The sequence below is a fragment of the Pristiophorus japonicus genome, chromosome 7 (genome assembly GCF_044704955.1).
Source record: "Pristiophorus japonicus isolate sPriJap1 chromosome 7, sPriJap1.hap1, whole genome shotgun sequence".
NCBI classification, from domain to species: Eukaryota; Metazoa; Chordata; class Chondrichthyes; family Pristiophoridae; genus Pristiophorus; species Pristiophorus japonicus.
The window spans coordinates 216,181,192-216,199,322 of NC_091983.1; the positions used below are offsets into that span (position 1 = coordinate 216,181,192).

Here is an 18,131-nt window from a genome sequence, read left to right on the forward strand (position 1 = left end):
ATCCGCTGTTTAAAAAAGGGGGTCTTGGTCCCACCAGATCTGCTCTGTGAATCCAGTGACATTTCTCCAGTCCCAGTTAGTATGATGATGATTCGAACCCTCTCTCTCCACCTTCCTGAGATACTGTTCACTCCATGAACATTTTAATATAACATTTAATATTAATTCTAGAATCTGTAATTGAAATACAATGGGACTATTTTTGTGACTATTATAGTTAACGTGAATATATTGGTAATTAATGACATTTGGTTGACCAAAGCTCCTCCCACAGTGACTCCCACTGATGCTGTGTAACCAGGGGCGGAAACCTGTCTCCAGGTGACATTACAAAGGAGCCAGGACCCATGTCACAAAGCAGCCCAAGCCCCCCCTCCCCCACTCTAGGCATTACATGGTCACATGACCAGTGTAAGGGGTGGTTTGCAGGGGGTCAGCTTTCCCTTTTGACCTTATATGAACGGTTCCGAATCGCTTCCACACCCTTGGTTCTAGACACTGGAATTATGAAGGGACTGTGACAGACTTGGACAGACAATCGGTTTCAAGGTAGGAAGCAGGTATGGCTTTATTGTGTTTAAAAAGAAGTAAAAGGCTTACCTTTAATAACACACACAGACCGATACACACTGAGGGGTACAACACATTGAATAAAATGTCAAATAACAGCCTGTGGGGAAAATAATTCAGCTTAAACTCTAAATGAGGTAAAGAAGAGAATGCAGATACATTTACACAAGTTATCCCATCCACCCCCTCCCAATTACCCTAACTAACTAAGTTATAGCTCTGAGGGTTCAGGGGCTATGCTCACCAATCCCTTTAGACAGTTGCCGGTGAATCACGGTTTCGGGGTTCGTTGTACTTGGCCTTCTAGGCGAGCCGTACCCCGGAGAGGACTTCGGACTGCGTCGTCTTCGGTTGGGGTGCGTCCGTTGATGCGTTAAGTTGCATTTCGGATGTATGGGATAAGTACCCACTTTCTTTGGTTTTAGTTAGTCCTTTTAGGTAATTTCTCACCTGTTGGCCGTTCAGAAGTAGATTGTAGAGTGGAAATAAATGTCGATTCTTCGGTTTTTGCTGAGTTGGTTTTGGTTGGTCGTTTTGCTGGTTGTGGTAGCCCGGGTTTGTCAATTTGGTTGCTGACAACCTTCCATTTCGTGGGCCTCGTGCTCAGTCGGTCCTTGACGATTTCTTGTAGGTTCCTTCACGACTCCATTTCTTCACTCCCCAGTTCCGGCAGCTTGTGTCTGTCTGTGTTCGAGTCTGTGCTCTGCTAGAGTCTGTGTTCTGCTAGTTTTCCTTGTTCTGCTAGTCTGCGTGCTGCTCCTTTCCTTGTAAAAACTGGGGGATAGATATATCCCCCAAAAAAGGCTCCGTTATCTCCCATCAAATCTCTTGGGCTCTGTTTAAACCGTTCTGTCCATTGATTTTCAAATGTCTCCTTTGTCAGCAGTAACTCGATTAAGGTGTGAGAATGTGCTCTCACTGGTTTTGCATTGTTTTAGGATTGTCCAGTTTCTTGACCATGATTTCCATTGTGCTTGATTGGGTAATTCGATTATCTCTTAGGGGGTGAATAGTTCCCCCAGACAGTCTGGGATCCTTAATACACGAATTTGACCCCACCTCCTGTATTTGGTAACTCTTTTTCGCAGCCAAAATGTTGTAGAATCTTAAAATTGATATGCTCCTTCCCATAGATGTTTAGGGGATCTCAAGCTTCTGTAATTTAGGTCCATTTTGAATTCCCTTTCTTTGGAGTCCAAACACTGGGGGGGGGGGGGGGGGGTCTCCATGAATGCATCCCCTTTTATCCCCCGCAGGCTTCGTCTGCCCCTTTAAACTCATTTTAAAAGCCCAGAAAGGGATTTTTCTCCTCTGTAAGGGAAAGGTACCTGGAATCTTTGCGAGATATTGGTAAATTCTACACCAGTCTCTGCTCCTGGTGTGCAGTTTCACTGGGCATGAACGCAGGTTGTACATTCAGTCCCATCTTCAACCCTGCTCCCATGTACTGAGACTCCAGGCAAGGAGCACTGACTCTCAAAATTACCACATAAATTATCCTTCGCATCCGCCAAATGTGAGGTCCCACTATTCAATGTCTACCTCTTGCTTTATACACCACAGTCTTCTCTCTCTTTAAAGTGTGTGTCTTCCTCCTGCTTTAGCAGAGAGAGGCAGTTTATGGAAATTGTGCTTGGGATGAGGTAAGGATATTACAACATCTTTTGTGCTCTGAAACATGTCTATTCCCTGTAAAAGGTGTCATGTATGCATGCTTAGGTGTACTAGCCACCAGGTGGCGCCACTGTTGGAGGTCATTGAGCTGTGCACACGTGTGTGTGGCCCACGTATAACAGGCCAGCCATCTTGTAATGTAATCACTTTGGGCCCTAATAAAGTAGAGCCAGGTTTGTACCTGTTCGGAGTTTACAGTAGTCAGTCTATTGAGTTATTGCATACACAATATTTGGCGATGAGGTAACAAGAACCTTCGCATTCAAAAATGAGCACAATTGGAATTCTGGAGCGATACACGGAGGGAGAAGATTGGGCAGACTTTGTAGCCCGCTTGAACCAGTACTTCTTGGCCAACAAAATGGAGAAAGAGGCAGACGCAGTTCGGCGCCGGGCGGTCCTCCTCATGATTTGCGGTCAGAAAATCTATGGACTCATAAAGAATCTCCTCTCGCCCTTAAGTTCAACAGACAAGGACTATGAAACATTGTGTGCTCTGGTACGTGACCATCTCAAACCAGATGAAGTCATCATCATCTCAAGATGGGTACTTTTCAGAATGGCAGGCAGTGACTAGTGGGGACCGCAAGGTTCTGTGCTGGGGCCCCAGCTGTTTACATTGTACATTAATGATTTAGACGAGGGGATTAAATGTAGTATCTCCAAATTTGCGGATGACACTAAGTTGGGTGGCAGTGTGAGCTGCGAGGAGGATGCTATGAAGCTGCAGAGTGACTTGGATAGGTTAGGTGAGTGGGCAAATGCATGGCAGATGAAGTATAATGTGGATAAATGTGAGGTTATCCACTTTGGTGGTAAAAACAGAGAAACAGACTATTATCTGAATGGTGACAGATTAGGAAAAGGGGAGGTGCAACGCGACCTGGGTGTCATGGTACATCAGTCATTGAAGGTTGGCATGCAGGTACAGCAGGCGGTTAAGAAAGCAAATAGCATGTTGGCCTTCATAGCGAGGGGATTTGAGTACAGGGGCAGGGAGGTGTTGCTACAGTTGTACAGGGCCTTGGTGAGGCCAGACCTGGAGTATTGTGTACAGTTTTGGTCTCCTAACTTGAGGAAGGACATTCTTGCTGTTGAGGGAGTGCAGCGAAGGTTCACCAGACTGATTCCCGGGATGGCGGGACTGACATATCAAGAAAGACTGGATCAACTGGGCTTGTGTTCACTGGAGTTCAGAAGCATGAGAGGGGATCTCATAGAAATGTTTAAAATTCTGACGGGTTTAGACAGGTTAGATGCAGGAAGAATGTTCCCAATAAGCTACTGGCGGCAGAGATGCTGGATTTGAGCAAGGCCCATCACGATTGCCCAATCATGCATGACGACGGACAAAAGCTTAAAGCAGATATCATTAAAAAATCGAAACTCGGCAAGTACTGTAAACAAAATAGTATCGTCGTTTGGCAGGGCCTACCTGACTGTGTCGTGAAACCTGTGGCTGTTCAAACTCCGCCAACGGGAATGAATCTGATATCACCGTGTTGGCGTTGTGGGGGAAATCATTGGTATCGTCAGTGTCAGTTTAAACAGTATATTTGTTCAAGAGTGGGGCATCTCCAATGCATGTGTCTGCAACTGAGCAAACGTGCTGCGACACACCACGTGGCAGATGATGACCAGTCTAATGCGGATCCGGATATGCAATCCGAGATCCCAGAGGAGGAAGTGTATGGACTGTATTAGTTCCGAACAAAGAGCCAACCGATAATCATTAATGTAAAACTTAATGGTGTGCTGGTATCGATGGAATTGGTGCGAGTCAATCAATAATGAGCCAGAGGACATTCGACAGGCTGTGGAATACTAAAGCTGTGAGGCCAGTCAATGCCAAGTTATGTATGTATATTAAAAAACTCATAATGATGATTGGCAGTGCAGTAATCAAGATGTTGTATGATGGTATGGTTCACGCTTTACCGTTATGGATTGTTCCAGGCAATGGTCCAATGCTGAACGGCAGGAACTGGTTCGAAAAAATCTAATGGAACTGGAACGAGATCAAAGCATTGTCGTCGGAGGATGATACTCCATGTGCTCAAGTGCTGAACAAGTTCCCCTCGCTGTTTGAACCAGGCATCGTCAATTTCACCGGAGCCAACGTGCAGATCCATGTGGACTCGGATGCAAGACCCGTCCATCATAAAGCTCGGGCAGTTCCTTACATGATGAGGGAAAAGGTCAAAATCGAACTGGACAGACTCCAGCATGAAGGGATCATATCACCAGTCAAATTTAACGAATGGGCCAGCACCATTGTCAGGATTTGTGGAGACTACCCCCAAGGTTACGATCAACCGAGTTTCAAAACAGGATCAATACCCGTTACCGAAGGCTGATGACCTGTTTGCAACACTAGCCGGGGGGAAGTCATTCACAAAACTGGATCTGACGTCGGCCTACATGACACAGGAGCTGGTCGACACGTCGAAGAAACTTACGTGCATCAACACTCATAAAGGACTGTTTATCTACAACAGGTGCCCTTTTGTAATTCGCTCGACTGCAGCCATATTTCAGAGGAACATGGAGAGTCTACCGAAGTCCGTCCCCAGAACTGTTGTGTTCCAAGATGACATATTGGTCACAGGTCGTGACTCCGCCGAACATCTGAACAACCTGGAAGAGGTTCTACATCGTCTGGATAAAGTGGGACTCAGACTGAAACGCTCGAAGTGTGTCTTCAAGGTACCGGAAGTCGAATTCCTGAGGAGGAAAATTGCTGCTGATGATCTCAGGCCTATGGACTCGAAAACCAAGGCCATCAAAAATGCACCTAAGCCTCAGAATGTGACAGAGCTGCATTCGTTCCTTGGTCTACTCAACTACATTGGTAATTTCTTACCTAGATTGAGCACCTTATTACAGCCACTGCACATTCTGCTAAGAAAAGGCGACAACTGGGTTTGGGGTGCGTCTCAAGATAGAGCTTTTGAGAAAGCTACTAATCTGCTCTAACAAGCTGCTGGTACGTTATGATCCGTGTAAGCCTCAAGTATTGACCTGTGATGCTTCATCATATGGAGTTGGTTGCGTGCTCCAACAAGCTAATAAGTCGGGCAAATGACAACCTGTTGCATATGCTTTAAAAAGTTTGTCAAAGGCGGAATGAGCCTACATCTTGGAGAAAGAAGCACTAACCTGTGTATGGGGTGAAAAAGATGCATCAGTATCTGTTTGGTCTTCGGTTTGAACTGGAAACAGATCACAAGCCACTCATTTCAATGTTTTCGGAAACAAAGGTATCAATACCAATGCATTGTCCCACATCCAGAGGTGGGCGCTGACATTATCTGCCTATGATTATGTCATTCACCATAGACCTGGCACTGAGAATTGTGCCAATGCATTGAGCCGTCTGCCGTTGCCCACACCGGAGGTGGAAATGCCACAACCGGCAGACCTACTGTTAGTCATCGATGCTTTTGAAAGTGAAGGAACCCCTGTCACGGCCCAACAAGTGAAGACCTGGATCAGCCAGGACTTGATATTATCGGTTGTGAAACGTTGTATCCTTAGTGGTGATTGGTCTGCCATACCCAAGCAAATGTGTGAAGAGACCAAACCTTACATCTGTCGCAAAGACGAACTATCCATTCAAGCAGATTGTATACTGTAGGGTAATCGTGTTGTTATGCCCAAGAAAGGCAGAGAGAAATTTGTGCATGATCTACATAGCACGCATCCCGGTATTGTCATGATGAAAGCCATTGCCAGGTCTCATGTATGCCTGGAATTGACTGATCTGGAATCATGTGTCTATCCGTGCAACTCTTGCATGCAGCTTATTAAAGCACCAGCAGAATCTTTTTTTAATTTCAAAATATACTTTATTCATATAAAAAATTTGCACAATACATTGGAAGACAGTTCAGTACATTTGGATGCAGTCAGCAATTTCATGCAATATATTTGGATGCTAACAGCAGTTCCGTTCAATAGATTTGCTTGCTTTACATTTCGAGATACATTTCAGTGCAATCCAGGATACATTGTAATACTTCCCCACTGTACCTTTGCGGCAACTGCACCAATTTTTAGTGCATCCCTCAGCCCGTACTCCTGGATCTTGGATTGCGCCGGTCTGCAACACGTAGATGTGGATATCTCCTTGCTCTGGAAGACCAGCAAGTTTCGGCAAAACCAAAGTGCGTCTTTCACCGAGTTGATGGCCCTCCAGCAGAAGATGATGTCTGTCTTGGTGTGTGTCCCTGGGAACAGCCCATAGAACACAGAGTCCTGTGTTACAGAGCTGCTTGGAATGAACCTCGACAGCAACCACTGCATCTCCTTCCAGACCTGCCTTGCAAAGGGGCAGTCCCAAAGGAGATGGATGACTCGTCCGCACCACAGCCAACTCGGGGGCAGAGTGCCGTGTCTCTGAAACCCCGGCTGTGTATGAAGGATCTGACGGGTAGGGCCCTCCTCACCACCAACCAATCTACGTCTTGGTGCTTGCGTGAAAGCTCTGGCGATGAGACGTTCTGCCAGACGAGTTCGACAGTCTGCTCAGGGAACCACCCGACAGGGTCCACCCTCTCCTTCTTTCATAGGGCGTCCAGCACCTTTGCTTTATGGCCTTGTGGTCAAAGGGGTTTTTCTGAAAAACTTTTCCAGGGAGGACAGGTGGACAGGCATGGTGCAACTGGTGGGGGTGTTTCATGGCAGCGTGGCCAGACCCATCCTTTGCAACACCAGGGACAGGTAGAACCTCAGCACGCAGTGACACTTGGTGTTTGCGTACCGGAGTCGGTGCACAGCTTGATACAGCCGCACACAAAGGTGGTCTTCAGGATGAGGGCCACGTTCGGAACATCCTTTCCAAAACACCAGCAGAATCGCCGCTGAGTCTATGGTTGTGGCCACCTAAACCATGTTCCAGGATCCACATTGACTTTGCAGGTCCCTTCCTGGGAAAGATGTTCTTAGTTGTGATGGATGCTTATTCCAATTGGATAGAGTGTACAATTATGTCATCCAGCACATCCACAGCTACCATTGAGAGCCTTCGTGTCATGTTTGCTACACATGGTCTGCCTGACATTGTTGTAAGCAACAAAGGATCTTGCTTCACCGGTATGGAGTTTCAAGAGTTCATGAAACTCAATGGTATCAAACATGTGAGGTCAGCACCATTCAAACCTGCATCCAATGGACAAGCAGAGCATGCAGTCCAAACCATCAAGCAGAGTATGAAACGTTTAACTCAAGGTTCACTGCAAACAAACTCGCTTGTCATGCATATTGCTTAGTTACAGGACAAGACCCCATATGCTTACCTGGGTCTCCCCTCAAGACCAGGCACTCTCTTGTGCACCCTGACTTGAATAATTGTGCTGAATACAGACGTCAAAGTCAGCAAGAATATCATGATCGCGCTACTGTGTCACGTGAGATTTCTATCAATGATCCTATGTATGTACTGAATTATTGTCAAGATCCCAAATGGATCGCCGCTACTGTTACGGCCAAGGAGGGTAACAGAGTGTTTATCGTTAAGCTCAAGAATGGGCAGACATGCAGGAAACATGTTGATCAGATAAAGCTGCGACACACAGATGAACCAGAACAGTCTGAGGAAGACACAATCAGTGACCAACCAACCTACCCTCAGTCATCAGAGGACTCCGCTGTCATCAATGAATCTGAACTTTCAATCACTGATGTAGTTAATGAATCTGGACTTTCAATCCCTGACGTAGTCATTGCCACTCCCATCAGATCGGCTACCCAGCCCTCAGTCATAACAGACTCAGAACGCTCGCCCAAGGCTGGAGTTGAACTGAGACGTTCAACTCGGGAGCGGAAAGCCCCGGACTGTCTCAATTTGTAAAAAGATTGTTACTAATATCTTAAAGGGGGATATTGTCATGTATGTATGCTTGTGTTTACTAGCCACCAGGTGGTGCCACTGTCGGAGGTCATTTATACCTGGGCCAGTGTGTGCGGCCCAGGTATAAAAGGCCAGCCATCTTGTAATGTAATCACTTTAGGCCCTAATAAAGTAGAGCCAGGTTTGTACCTGTTCGGAGTTTACAGTATTCAGTCGATTGAGTTATTGCATACACAACAAAAGGAAAGGTGTCAGAGGCAATAAGTGAAGGGATCTTCAGGGGTATCAAAGAGTGGGAACATCAGATCATTAATTGGAGGGTGAATCATGGGTAATAACGGGGTAAAGCTCCCTCTTACTATTTCATCAAACATTCCCAGGGCAGGCACAACATGGATTAGATGCACAATAAAGCTATCTTTACACTGTCCCATCAAACAGTCGCAGGGCAGGCACAGCATGGGTTAGATACGCAGTAAATCTCCATCTACACTGTACCATCAAACACACCCAGGGCAAGGGCAGGTAGAGCACAGGTTAAATACAGAGTTAAGCTCCCTCTAGACTGTCCCATCAAACACTCCTAGGGCAGGTACAGCATCAGTTAGATACAGAGTGAAGCTCTCTCTAAATTGGTTCACCAAGCACAGCCAACTCAGAGCAAGCCTCTATTAAATGCAGCGTATAGCTCCTCAAACTTTTTTTTTTCAAAAAAGATACTTTATTCAGAAAAATTTTCACAATGCATTGAAAAATAGTTCAGTACCTTGCGGTCAGCAATTCCATACAATTCATTTGGATGCTGACAGCAGTTCCATACAATGCACTAGCGTGCATTTCATTTTAAGGTACAGTTTAGTACAATCCGTAAATCACGTTACATGTAGTACTGTGCAAATAAGGGTATTACATGGAGCAGATGGGAACAGGTTTACATTACATTCCAGGATACATTTCAATACCGATCTCAAATCACGTTACATGTAGCACTATGCAGATGAAAGCAGTACATGGAACGGATGGGAATACATTTACATTTCTTTACAAGTTACTAAACAGTGCAGAGACTTTCATTATACATGGCACAACACAGGTGTTTTTCAGTACAAGGTGCTCTATCTATACAAGCTGACTAACAAGTACAGCCCGAGAGGGTTCTGATTCCATCCCCTGGGTTTACCGTGGCGGAAGGGCCTTAAACTGTGAATCTTCCCCATCGTGCCTTTGCGGTGACTGCACCAACATTTAGTACGTCCCTCAGCACGTACTCCTGGACCTTGGATTGCGCTAATCTGCAACACTCGGCCGTGGACACTATAAAGTCCTGTCCCTGCAGTACAGACTCACACGAGGCACATGCTGAAGTCAAGGTCACTCAGGACCTGCACCTTTATTACACAGCTCTCGAACGGCACACTTGCCTGAGACCTGTCCTTATATACCTGTCTGGGACAGGTATCCAGTGTCTCCTGCAAGTGCACCCCTGGTGGTAAGGTAAGCTTGTGGTTACAGGTCATCTCTAGTTACAGTCATGTATAGCATGGTAAGATACAGTTATGTACAGTAGTGTGAGATACATGACATCACCCTCCCCCAAGGATTTATTGTCTTTATAGGTTCAGTCTCTCAGGTGGTCTACGCTCTCGCATGGAGCATCTTAGTTGTGGTTCAGTGGTTTGTCTTGGTGCCTGTTTTTCTTTCAGTGTGATTGCTGGTATCTCGCCTGGGCTGTCTGTTTCGTTCAGTATGATTGTTGGTGTCTCGCCTGGGCTGTCTGTTGGGATTGCCCTTTCCTCAGGTTGTTCCCTCTGTCTGTCCACTAGGTATGGTGTGAGTTCCACATTGTAGTCTGCCTCTGGTTCAGCAGTGTTGTTGGTAACTCTACTTTTGACTTGGTCTACATGCCTCCGACAGGTTTGGCCATTGTCCATTTGTATCACCAGTAGCCTGTTTCCTTCCTTGCCTATTACTGTCCCTGCAAGCCATTTGGGACCCCTGCCATAGTTTAGCACAAACACTTTGTCCCCTATCTCATTCCACCTCCCCCTTGAGTTTCGGTCATGGTACTCAGTTAGCTTACGGCGCTTTGCCTCAACGATTTCATGCTTGTCAGGGAGGATTAATGAGAGCCTTGTCTTTAAGGTCCGTTTCATCAATAGTTGTGCGGGGGGAACTCCAGTCAATGAATGCGACGAGATCTGTATGCCAGCAGCAGTCGCGACAGGCGGCCCTGCAGCATGGGACCTTGAATTTTGAGCATGCCTTGTTTAATGATCTGCACTGCTCGCTCTGCCTGGCAGTTGGAGACCGGCTTGAATGGTGCCGTCTTAACGTGATTTATGCCGTGGTCACTCATGAATTCTGCGCTGGTGAAGCACGGACCATTATCACTGACCAATATGTCAGGAATGCCGTGCATTGCGAACATGGTTCCCAGGCTCTCCACAGTGGTGAAAGTGGTGCTCGAGTTTAAAATGGTGCATTCGATCCACTTTGAAAATGCATCTACAGCTACGAGGAACATTTTGCCCATGAATGGGCCCGCGTAGTTTACGTGCACCCGCGACCACAGTTTGGTGGGCCAGGGGCTCAGGGGGGCTTCCCTGGGGGCATTACTGAGTTGGGCACAAATGGTGCACCGTCGGACGCAGAGCTCCAAGTCTGCGTCAATGCCAGGCCACCAGATGTGGGATCTGGCTATGGCCTTCATGAGAACGATCCCCGGGTGCTTGCAGTGGAGCTCCCCGACAAATGCCTCTCTGCCTCGCATCAGGCAGTCTGCTTGTAGTGACAGCTCATGCATGCGCCTACGGAAAGGTTTGATCTCCTCGGGGCAGGCATCGCGAGCCTCTGCCCAGTCACCGGTTAAGACACATCTTTTTACTAAGGATAACGTGGGGTCGCTGGTTGTCCAGGCTCTGATTTGGTGAGCTGGCATTGATTGCCATGACTATCTCACAGTCCCGTTAGTCAGACCCTCCCGTGGTCGCCAGGGATAGCCTGCTAAGCGCGTCGGCACAGTTGTCTGTGCCTGGTCTGTGCCTTATGGTGTAACCGTAAGTGCCCACCGTTGAATGTGCGCCGAGGCGTTGGCGTTTATTGCCTTGCTCTTGGATAGTAGGGACATGAGGGGCTTGTGGTCGGTTTCTAACGCGAATTTGGCCCCGAAAAGGTATTGGTGCATCTTTTTGACACTGTACACGCACGCGAGCGCCTCCTTCTCCACCATTCTGTACCCGCGCTCCGCCCGCGAAAGTGACCTGGAGGCATAAGCTATGGGTTGTAATTTGCCCGCACTACTGACATGTTGTAAAACGCAGCCGACCCCGTACGCTGACACATCACATGTAAGAACTAGCTTTTTACCTGGAAAAAAGCCAAAACACTAAACACAGAAGGTTGCGTGCCTTGTTGAAGGCGCATTCCTGGGCGTCCCCCCAAACCAATCGCACCCCTTTCTGAGTAGCATGTGGAGGCTTCAGCTGTGTGCTTAAGTTCTGCATAAAGTTCCCAAAGTAATTGAACAGCCCGAGAAAGACGCGCAGTTCTGAGACATTCCGGGGCCGGGGTGCCAGGCGAATTGCTTCTGTTTTGGAATTTGTTGGGCGGATTCCATCAGCGGCAATCCTTCTGCCCAAAAATTCAACCTCGGGCGCGAGAAACAGGCACTTGAATTTCTTAACTCTTAGGCCTACCCGATCCAGCCGCTTTAATACTTCCTCCAAATTGCGGAGGTGGGAGTCGGTGTCCCTGCCCGTGTTAAGTATGTCGTCTTGAAATACAACCGTCCCCGGGATGGACTTGAGCAGAATCTCCCTTTGCGCTGGAATATAGCAGCCGCTGACCTGATGCCGAATGGGCATCAATTGTACATGAAAAGGCCTCGATGTGTGTTGATGGTGGTGAGTAGCTTGGACTTGTCGGTCAATTCTTGCGTCATATACGCAGATATGAGATCTAGTTTTGAGAAAAGTTTTCCTCCAGTTAATGTGGCAAATAAGTCCTCTGCTCTGGGCAGTGGGTATTGGTCCTGTAGGGAGACCCTGTTTATGGTAGATTTGTAATCCCCACAGATTCGTATGGATCCATCAGGCTTCATGACTGGGACGATGGGACTTGCCCAGTCGCTAAATTCCACGGGTGAGATAATGCCTTCCTGCAGAAGCCTGTCCAGTTCATGTTCAATCTTTTCCCTCATCACATAGGGCACAGCTCTAGCCTTGTGATGGACCGGTCTAGCATCCTGTGTGATGTAGATTTTGACTTTAGCCCCTTTGAAGTTGCCCACACCTGGCTGAAAGAGGTGATCAGATCGACTTAGAACTGTTGAGCAGGAGGTCCGTTCCGCTGACGACATGGCGTGAACATCATCCCAGTTCCAGTTTAGTTTTGCCAGCCAGCTTCTCCCCAGCAGTGCTGGGAGATCTCCGGGGACAATTCACAGGGGAAGTCGGTTCACTGTCCCTTTGTGTGTGACTGAGAGCATGGCGCTGCCAAGGACTAGGACAATTTCTTTGGTATAGGTCCTTAGTTTGGTGTTGACCTTTGTGAGCTTTGGTCTGTCTCTTTTGTGCGGCCACAGCTGTTCAAATTGTTGAGCGCTCATGAGAGATTGACTCGCTCCCGTATCCAGCTCCATGTTGACGGGTATCCCATTGAGTAGGACCCTCATCATTATTGGAGGCATCTTGTTGTAAGAGTAGTGGCCATTGATCGTGTTGACCCGCTGTACATCGGTACCCTGGGTACTGTCCCCACCGTCTTCTGGTCCGCTTTCCGACCCTTCCGATTCGTATACCAGCCGAGCTGCCATTTTTCTGCACATGCGGGCCAGATACCCTGTATAGTCGCAGTTTCTGCAAACAGCATGCTTTAATCGACACCCCCTTGATGAGTGCCTTCCCCCACATCTCCAGCACAGACCGCTTCCATTGTTTCCAAAGGATGAGCTGCATCTGGCTGATCTCTCTTGGGCTTCTCTCAGTTTGTAGTTGATTGCTCGCATTGTGGGTTGATGAGGTGTGAACGGCCGTTCATGTGGCCCTTGATGGCTTCTGGCGCCACTGCCTGCTGTTGAGGGCCTGCTCTCCTGCCTTTGCCTGTGTGTGAGGGTAGCGGCTTGTTTCACGCTGTGAACTCCTTGTTCCGATGTTTCGTTAGTTGTCGTACCCGCAGTGTAGATCAACCTCGTTTCATCTTCTCCTGCCAAGAATATCTGTGCAACTAGTGCTGCTGCCTCTAGGGTCAAGTTCTTGGATTCTTTGAGCTTTTGGAATATGCCTGCGTGGCCTATTCCCTCAATAAAAAAGTCTCTCAGTACTTCTCTCCTTAGTTCATCGGAGAACTCACATAAGCTAGCCAACCTCCGAAGTTCTGCCACGAAGTCGGGTATGCTCTGGCCCACACAGCCTCTGTAGTTGTAGAACCTGTGTCTGGCCATGTGTAGGCTGCTCGCTGGCTTCAGGTGGTCTCTTACCAGTGTGCTCAACTCTTCAAACGACTTGCTTGCTGGTTTCTCGGGTGCCAGCAAGTCCTTCATTAAGGCATATGTTTTCGAGCCACAGCTGGTCAAGAGATGGGCTCTTCTCTTGTCTGGCTTGTCGTTGCCTAACCAGTCTTTGGTTACAAAGCTTTGCTGGAGCCTTTCTATAAAGTCCTCCCAATTGTCCCCAGCATTGTACTTTTCATCTGAGCCGTTGGTCGCCAATCTGTGGATTCTGTAATCCTGTAACTCGTCGCCACTGTAAAGTCCTGTCCTGTCCCTGCAGTACAGACGCATACGAGGCACATGCTGAAGTCAAGGTCACTCAGGACCTGCACCTTTATTACACAGCTCTTGAATGACTCACTTGCCTGAGACCTGTCCTTATATACCTGTGTGGGACAGGTATCCAGTGTCTCCTGCAAGTGCACCCCTGGTGGTAAAGTAAGCTTGTGGTTACAGGTCATCTCTAGTTACAGTAATGTATAGCATGGTAAGATACAGTTATGTACAGTAGTGTGAGATACATGACAGACATCTTGCTCTGGAAGACCAGCAAGTTTCGGGAAGACCAAAGTGCGTCATCAATAGAGTTGATGGCTCTCCAGCAGCAGATGATGTCTGCCTCTGAAACTATACAATGAAACACACCAGCTCAGGTACTGCATTATAAGAATACAAAATTAAAAACCCTCTACATACAAGTGTCAAGCACTCCCAGGTGAGGCTGGCTTCACACACGATCAAGATGTCCCATCAAGGGCCGAGCCTTATGGCAGCTGTCAGACAGATCTCAATAGATGGATAGACTTTTACCTTGGCAAAATCCTGAACTGATGGGATCCTCAGTAAAGTTCCTCACCTTTACAATCATTGTTGAGGCTTCTTGTTTCATCCCATCTTTGACATTGAGGGTCTTGGTCCCACCAGATCTGCTCTGTGAATCCAGCGACATTTCTCCAGTTCCAGTTAGTGTGATGATGATTCGAATCCTCTCTCTCCACCTTCCTGAGATACTGTTCACTCCATGAAAATGTTAATATAAAAATTAATATTAATCCTAGAATCTGTAATTAGAATACAGTGGGACTATTTTTGTGATTATGATTATATTTATCGTGAATATATTGGTAATTAATGACATTTGGTTGACCTTACCTTAATGTTAAATTGTTCTTTCCTTTCCCCTATTTATATGATAGAGATGAGGTCGTGTATTCATGCCAGCAGTGCCCCTCCGCCATACTTTAATGCCTCAGCAGGGATTCTGTCCGCACCCGTAGCCTTATTGTTTTTGAGCTGTCTTATGGCTTTTTCTACCTCGTGCAGTGTTGGGGGTCTCACTGAGGTGGTGGCGGGTAGCATGCTGCGGGATGGAGTTGAGAACACTCGAGTCAAAGGCAGAGTCCCGATCGAGGAGATCTTCGAAGTGCTCCTTCCAGCGGGCCCTGACTGCCTTGGTGTCCTCTCTATCATCTGGAGTGAGGCAAGCATGCCGGGGGATCTCAGAGATGCAGTAATCGTGACCATCTTTAAAAAAGGGGACAAGTCTGACTGCAGCAACTACAGAGGAGTCTCCCTGCTATCACCCACTGGGAAAGTCGTCGCTAGAGTCCTCCTCAACCGTCTTCTTCCCGTGGCCGAGGAGTTCCTCCCGGAGTCACAGTGCGGATTTCCTCCCCTACGGGGCATGACGGACATGATTTTTGCAGCGCGACAGGGAATGCAGGGAACAACGCCAGCCCTTATACATGGCCTTCTTCGACCTTACAAAGGCCTTTGACACTATCAACCGCGAGGGTCTCTGGAGTGTCCTCCTCCATTTCGGATGCCCCCAAAAGTTCGTCACCATCCTCTGCCTGCTCCATGACGACATGCAGGCCGTGATCCTTACCAACTGATCCATCACAGACCCAATTCATGTCTGGACCGGGATCAAACAGGGCTGCGTCATCGTCCCAACCCTCTTCTCAATCTTCCTCGCCGCCATGCTCCACCTCACGGTCAACAAGCTCCCCGCTGGAGTGGAGCTAAACTACAGAACCAGTGGGAACCTGTTCAACCTGCGTCGTCTCCAGGCCAGGTCCAAGACCACCCCAACCTCTGTCGTCAAGCTACAGTACACAGACGACGCCTGCGTCTGCGCATATACAGAGGCCGCACTCCAGGACATAGTCGACATATTTACTGAGGTCTACGAAAGCATGGGCCTTACGCTAAACATCCATAAGACAAAGGTCCTCCACCAGCCTGTCCTTACTGAACGGCAGTGCCCCCCAGTTATCAAAATCCGCGGCACGGCCCTGGACAACGTGGACCACTTCCCATATCTCGGGTGCCTCCTATCAACAAGATCAGGCATCGACGATGAGATCCAACACTGCTTCCAGTGCGCCAGTGCAGCCTTCGGTTGTTTGAGGAAAAGAGTGTTTGAAGACCAGGCCCTCCAAACTGCCACCAAGCTCATGGTCTACAGGGCTGTAGTAATACCTGGCCTCCTGTATGGCTCAGAGACATGGACCATGTACAATAAACACCTCAAGTTGCTGGAGATATATCACCAACGATGTCTCCGCAAGATAGAACATATAAGAACATAAGAATTAGGAACAGGAGTAGGCCATCTAACCCCTCGAGCCTGCTCCGCCATTCAAAAAGATCATGGCTGATCTGGCCATGGACTCAGCTCCACTTACCCGCCCGCTCCCCATAACCCTTAATTCCCTTATTGGTTAAAAATCTATCTGTCTGTGATTTGAATACATTCAATGAGCTAGCCTCAATTGCTTCCTTGGGCAGAAAATTCCACAGATTCACAACCCTCTGGGAGAAGAAATTCCTTCTCAATTCGGTTTTAAATTGGCTCCCCCGTATTTTGAAGCTGTGCCCCCTAGTTCTAGTCTCCCCGACCAGTGGAAACAACCTCTCTGCCTCTATCTTGTCTATCCCTTTCATTATTTTAAATATTTCTATAAGATCACCCCTCATCCTTCTGAACTCCAACGAGTAAAGACCCAGTCTACTCAATCTATCATCATAAGGTAACCCCCTCATCTCCGGAATCAGCCTAGTGAATCATCTCTGTACCCCCTCCAAGGCTAGTATATCCTTCCTTAAGTAAGGTGACCAAAACTGCACGCAGTACTCCAGGTGCGGTCTCACCAATACCCTGTACAGTTGCAGCAGGACCTCCCTGCTTTTGTGCTCCATCCCTCTCGCAATGAAGGCCAACATTTCATTCGCCTTCCTGATTACCTGTTGCACCTGCAAACTAACTTTTTGGGATTCAAGTGTTTCTGTAGTGTAGTGGTTATCACGTTCGCCTAACACGCGCAAGGTGCCCGGTTCGAAACCGGGCGGAAACATTAAAAAAAAAGGGCCTTGTAAATGTCTGGAGTGTCACCCAGGTCGGGTGGCACCGTTTAATGTTTTTATGTTTTGCAGGTAAACTCAAAAGAGTTTCATGCACAAGGACCCCCAGGTCCCTCTGCACCGCAGCATGTTGTAATTTCTCCCCATTCAAATAATATTCCCTTTTACTGTTTTTTTTCCCCAAGGTGGATGACCTCACATTTTCCGACATTGTATTCCATCTGCCAAACCTTAGCCCATTCGCTAACCTATCTAAATCTCTTTGCAGCCTCTCTGTGTCCTCTACACAACCCGCTTTCCCACTAATCTTTGAGTCATCTGCAAATTTTGTTACACTACACTCTGTCCCCTCTTCCAGGTCACCTGGAAGGACAGGCACACCAACATCAGCGTCCTCGACCAGGCCAACATCCCCAGCATTGAAGCACTGACCACACTTGATCAGCTCCGCTGGGCAGGCCACATTGTTCGCATGCCAGACACGAGACTCCCAAAGCAAGCGCTCTAATCGGAGCATCTTCATGGCAAACAGCCAAAGGCAGGCAGCGGAAACGCGACAAGGACACCCTCAAAGCCTCCCTGATAAAGGGCAACATCCCCACTGACACCTGGGAGTCCCTGGCCCAAGACCGCCCTAAGTGGAAGAAGCGCATCCGAGAGGGCGCTGAGCACCTCGAGTCTCAATATCGAGAGCATGCAGAAATCAAGCACAGGCAGCGGAAAGAGCGTGCGGCAAACCAGTCCCACCCACTCCTTCCCTCAACGACTATCTATCCCACCTGTGACAGAGTCTGTGGCTCTCGTATTGGACTGTTCAGCCACCAAAGAACTCACTTCAGGAGTGGAAGCAAGTCTTCCTCGATTCCGAGGGACTGCCTATGATGATATGGACTAAAGTCACTCGCAGTGTCAGCTGCCAAGTCTAGCTCCTCCCACAGTGACTCCCACTGATGCTGTGTAGCCAGGGGTGTAAACCTGTCTCATCACAAAGGAGCCAGGACACATGTCACAATGCTGCCCAAGCCCCTCCCACTCTAGGTATTACAGGTTCACATTTTCTTCTTAGGCAGTCCCCCAAAGTCGAGGGGGCCCTCCATTGAGGGACCAGCATTCAGAAATTTGAGGGACCAGCATTCAGAAAGATATTGACGGGCCAAGATCTTCAGCCACACCAGGCTGTTA

At 48.0% G+C, this 18,131-nt stretch overlaps 1 non-coding gene across 1 annotated transcript; it reads left to right on the forward strand.

Annotated features, from left to right (window-relative positions):
• The first annotated feature begins 16,869 nt into the window (after window positions 1-16,869).
• Window positions 16,870-16,942, forward strand: trnav-aac (transfer RNA valine (anticodon AAC)). Its single transcript has one exon. It is a non-coding gene; the product is annotated as a tRNA-Val (tRNA).
• The last annotated feature ends 1,189 nt before the right edge of the window (window positions 16,943-18,131 follow it).